Source organism: Muntiacus reevesi, chromosome 1 (genome assembly GCF_963930625.1).
Source record: "Muntiacus reevesi chromosome 1, mMunRee1.1, whole genome shotgun sequence".
NCBI classification, from domain to species: Eukaryota; Metazoa; Chordata; class Mammalia; order Artiodactyla; family Cervidae; genus Muntiacus; species Muntiacus reevesi.
The window spans coordinates 172520813-172526812 of NC_089249.1; positions in this window are offsets into that span (position 1 = coordinate 172520813).

Here is a 6000-nt window from a genome sequence, read left to right on the forward strand (position 1 = left end):
CACCGCGGGCCGGCGCACCCATCCCCCTCCCGCAGAGGGGAGGGGATTTCCGCCCACGTGCTCTGGCCGTCGCCATGGTGACCACTGTGTACTCAGGAGGGGCAGCGGCTGGGGGGTCCGGGCTGTGATTAAATGACTCTAGGATGATGACTTTGTGACAGCAGTTTAAACTCAGTGTTTTACAATGTTAATGATGTTTTGTCTTTTCTCCTGCTTTTAACTTGTATGCCAATGTATGAACTGGGGTGTGTAAAAGGTATGTGATGTGTGTGGGGTGTGTGTGGTGTGTGTATGTGTGTGTGATGTATGAGGTTTGCATGTATTCTGTGTGTGGTGTCTGGTATGTGTGCTTGTAGCATGTGTGTGTGGTATGTGTATGAGTGTATCGTGCAGGTGTGGCGTGTGTGTGGTACGTACGGGGCGTGTTGTTGAATGCGGCATGGCTCTTGGCTGTACCCCCAGATCAGGGCATCCTTCTCTAAGGCCCCAGTTGGCGGGAGCAGGGACTGTTTCTATCTCCCCCAGCAAGCCCCTGCCTTGTAGGAGCCTCAGGTGTGGGCTGCCCAGACCCTCCCTGGGGTTCTCACCGGCCCAAAGTCTTGATGAGGGACCAAGGAAGCTGTGACCGTCAGGTGGACAAAACGTCCCATGCTGACCTGGCTCATGTGCTTGGCAAGCCTGTTTTGAGAAGGCCCTCGGCTGGTCCGGGAACTTGAACTTCAGGGGGAGGTTTCCTGCGTTCCCTGGGCTGATCGGATCACCTGCACTGCTCGTGTGACCAGGATGGTTTGTGCTGAGCCCCTGCTCTCCTCCGGGGAGTCTGGAGTTTGGGTCCCTGCCAGGCAGAGGGTGCAGCGGGACCAGCCCTCAGTTAAGGCCCTGGGACTCAGTTCTGGGAGTTCTAGCGCATCATCGACTAGGTGGTGGTCTTGGAGATCCCCAACACGACCTTCCTCCTTGGGGATGTATAGGGATGAAATGAAAGTCTTGTTGGTTTTGAGGGGCTCAGGGTCCCTTGAACACCACCCCCGTCTGACACATACACTAGTAAGAGGTCTCTTCAAGCAAAAAGCTCTGAATTAGGCCATTTCAGAGTCTGAGCAGATAACAGGGGATAAAACGACCCCCTCCATCTTAATTTATCCTGTCCACTAGCTTCAGTTACAGCTCTGCTAGAAAAATTGTGTCGCTTTGTACATGAAAAGCCTTATTCTCTAGGAACATAGAGAGGGCAGAGAAAGATTCTGAATGATGACAGACAGGCTGTCAAGGGGCCATTAAAACCCCAAGGAGCTCATCTTTCCAATATTTTATTTTTTTTTTTAATTTTTTAATCTTTTTTTTTATTAGTTGGAGGCTAATTACTTCACAACATTGCAGTGGGTTTTGTCATACATTGACATGAATCAGCCATAGAGTTACACATATTCCTCATCCCAATCCGCCCTCCCACCTCCCTCTCCCCCCGACTCCTCTGGGTCCTCCCAGTGCACCAGGCCCGAGCACTTGACTCATGCATCCCACCTGGGCTGGTGATCTGTTTCACCATAGATAATATACATGCTGTTCTTTCGAAACATCCCACCCTCACCTTCTCCCACAGAGTTCAAAAGTCTGTTCTGTACTTCTGTGTCTCTTTTTCTTTTTTGCATATAGGGTTATCGTTACCATCTTTCTAAATTCCATATATATGTGTTAGGATGCTGTAATGTTCTTTATCTTTCTGGCTTATTTCACTCTGTATAATGGGCTCCAGTTTCGTCCATCTCACTAGAACTGATTCAAATGAATTCTTTTTAAAACTGGTCAACCACTTGTAAAAGAATGAAATTAGAACACTTTCTAACACCATACACAAAAATAAACTCAAAATGGATTAAAGATCTAAATGTAAGACCAGAAACTATAAAACTCCTAGAGGAGAACATAGGCAAAACACTCTCCGACATAAATCTCAGCAAGATCCTCTATGACCCACCTCCCAGAATATTGGAAATAAAGGCAAAACTAAACAAATGGGACCTAATGAAACTTAAAAGCTTCTGCACTACAAAGGAAACTATAAGTAAGGTGAAAAGACAGCCCTCGGATTGGGAGAAAATAATAGCAAATGAAGAAACAGATAAAGGATTAATCTCAAAAATATACAAGCAACTCCTAAAGCTCAATTCCAGAAAAATAAATGACCCAATCAAAAAATGGGCCAAAGAACTAAACAGACATTTCTCCAATATTTTAATATACAGCGGTGCTTTATCATTTATCTTTTAATTTTCAAGAAACTAAAAGTTCTTGTAATGATAACTTTTTAACTGCTATAATTAAAGCCCTGAAATGTGAAAAGTTGCAGCATTCACTTTTGCAGGAAAAACAATTCAGCCTTAATGTTAGAACTCGTACTATTTTGCAATTGTGCAAAACCTCCACCTGCTCCTCAAAAACTACAATCCTGCCACAAAACCAATCCGAACATTTGAGAAGAGACAGGGACAGGTTTATTATTATTTTTTTTTAATGGATTAAACCTTTGCAGGTCAGCAAACCAGATCAGTGATTGAATCCGGGGGAGCCAGAATGCTGTGATCAGCAAGCAGGGGAAAAGCATGCCTGATGAGTCCCCAGGTGCATGCCTGCAGGTCACAGGTTGTTGATGACTGGAAACTGCATCATTATAGGCTGCAGCATGGGTCTATAACTATAAACTGTATAATTTATACATGTGCACACGTGTCAACCCCAGGGCCGAGTGGTCAGGGGCACAGACTCTAGAGATATACGTTGGAGTCAGAATCCCAGGTTCTTTTCCTACCTTTTGGCTCTCTGATCATGGAGAGCTTTTCCAACCACTCTCAACCTCATCTTTCTCATCTGTAAAGTGGGCACAATTAGCCCCACATCCTGTAGGTGAAGACTTGATGAACAAAGTATCCAGGAGGCGCTGCAGCCACAGGATGGGGCAGGGTGCTGAGTGGCCCATGGGGCCCTGTGAGCTTCCCAGGTAGGCTCTGCTGCACGTCTGGAGGGAGGCGCTCACTCCGCCCTGGGTGGGACTGACTTCCTTCACCTTTCTCTGCTCAGTTTCCTCCTCTGTAATGTCTCCTGCATGCGGCCGTTTTGAGAATCACACGATTTATTAATAATCCCCATCCACCACCTAGAAGAGGGTGTGACCCAGGTCCAGGACTCACTCAGGTTCCTACTATCATTACTATTATTCCAAAATATCCCCGAGTCACACTCTTCTAACATCTTGCTTTACACAGTTCTTTGCACCCAATCTGTTTGCTTTATACCCAACAGATTGCAATTTTTTTTTTTGAAAAATAAAAATAAATTAAGAGAGTGTAATAGTCTAGAGAAGAAGGGAGAGTTCCGACTGGCGTGCAGAAGAGAAGTGATGCTCTGGAGAAGCGAGGGGACCCAGGTGGGCAGGGAGCATGCAGAGGCCAGGAAATGAGAAGTGAGGAAACGCAAAAGGCTGAGAGAGGAAGTGTCTGCCCAGTGGTGAGAAGCGCCATTCTGAAAAGTCTGACAGATTATTTTTTTTAAGATTCCACATATAGGCAATATCATATGATATTTGTCTTTGTCTGACTTACTTCACTAAAAAAAAAAAAAAAAAAAGGATACAAATTAACTTATTTACAAAACAGAAATAGACTCACAGAGGTAGATAACAAACTTATGGGGACCAAAGGGGAAGAGGTGGGAAAGGGATAAATTAGGAGTTTGGGATTGTCACACACGCACTAATATACACAAAATAGATAACCAACAAGGATCTACTGTATAGCATGAGCGTCCCTGGTGGCTTGGTAAAGAATCTGCCTTCCAATGCAGGAGATGTGGGTTTGATCCCTGGGTCAGGAAGATCCCCTGGAGAAGGAAATGGCAACTCACTCCAGTATTCTTGCCTGGAGAGTCCCATGGACAGAGGAGCCTGGGGGGCTATAGTCCATGGGGTCACAAAAGAGTCAGACATGACTTAGCGACTAAACAACAACAACTGTATAGCATAGGGAACTATATTCAATATTTTGTAATAATCCGTAAGGAAAAGTAAGCTGAAAAAGAGCATATATAGGAATCACTGTGCTGTATACCCAAAGCTAACACAACACTGCAAATCAACCATACTTCAATAAAAAAGTAAATAAAATAGAAATTGTAAAGACTGAAGGAGAAAACAGTCTTCTGTTATAAATACACAGCTGATATTCTTAAAGCATCTCAGGTTTCCTGTTAGAGTAGGCTCACTTACCAGGCTGTAAATGCTGAAAAATAAAGACCCTACATCATTTCACCTAGAATCCCTCCCCCAGGTACTTCACAAAAGAATCAAATTGAATGAGTGACTGAAAATTGTTTACCGGTATCAAAAGAAAGTACAGGTGAGCAATATTAACAGTTTTCCTTTATATTAGCAAGCAGGATCCAAGGCAGAAGGACACTTAAGAATTCATCAAGCAATTTCCTGTATCACTGGAAACATCTTTAACTAACGAATCAGCAGCAGCCATCCTGCATTTAGCATCTACTATGCCCTGTTAGGGAAAAGAGGTCAACCTTTATAGAAATTCATTGTATAAGTGAAGAATGTAGCTTACCGGAGACAAAATGTTAATAGATTCCACAACTGAGTTGCTTGAGCAGTTACACTGTGAGGGAACAGACGGTGATGACTGTCCATGCTATGAATGGAATAAGTGGGACTCTGTGCCAGGAAGAACCAAAGCTTCATTGAGCACTGGCATTGTCAGCGTTTCCTGCTAGATCGTCTTAAAACAAATCATGTGTAACTGGAGGATAAGGGAAGTCAGCCGCCAAATGGTTTCAAAGTGAATTCAAATAAGCAATGACACGTGCATCCGTGTTGCTATCCATGACAAAGTGTTACTGAGCGCTAACTATGTGTCTGGCTCAATTCTCAGTGGAGAGAAAAGGAGTCGAGTTATTGGGCTTTGTTCAGGCCAGCATTTGGATGCCAGCAAATATAGAAATAAATAGGTAAATAAAAATATAAAGGATATAAGGTCAGATTTCTTATAACAGAAAGGTGTTGAGCAGTATATAAAGTCCAAATAAACGTGAAACACTTTCACAGAGAAATTTTGCTTGAAACTTTGAGGGGAAATCATGACTTTTACTACAGATAAGTTATACTGAGTCATGCAAACATTTCAACAATTTTTTTGGTGAAATGCAATACTTGAAAGAAATTCTCCACTTGTATTGGCACCTTTAGATCTCACACCCCTTGGGTGTGTGTTTATTCTCCTTTGCTATCCTTTGTAGTTTCACAGGATAAAATCTGAAGAGTCCTGCTTGTGTGTTTCCTCTGTGCATACATATTTTGTTTAAAATTTTCACTTGAAGTAAAATATCAATACTACTGTTTGCAGGAGAATGAGTGTGATTTAGAAAATGATAGTATTTGATACTAACCAAAATGTAACTGAGGTCTTCATGGCTCTGCAATCTTAATGGAATTTAATTATTAATATAATTTTTTTAAACTATTGTAGCTCAAATATAAAAGCTTGCTCCAAGAAAAGCTGTCCAAATGACGTTACCTTTCAAGAGCCAAAACCTCATGCATGAGAGCTGACATTAAAATACACTAACGTCATTGATATGGAGAATAACGAAAATAAGAGTTTGGATGATCCAAGTTCTCCATGTATAGCTACAGTCAAGCTAAGGAGGTATTGACTGTCAAACATGGTTATTGGCCTGGAGGGATCAGTTCAGTGTAAAGTAATCTGAATAGTTTGGGGAAGAAGCAGACTAGTTCAGGGATCTGGGGGTGGATGGGATCCTAACAATGCTTCTCAAAGTTCACTGCAAGTGGAGGCCACTCGAGATGCTTATTACTCTCAAGGGCTATACAAATAGATTTTTTGGAGTCCATCCCAAAAATTCTGATCCAGGTCTGGGAACTTGCATGTTTTCAACAGCACCTCAGGGGAGTCTGATCCAGGTCATTATCAGACTTAATGT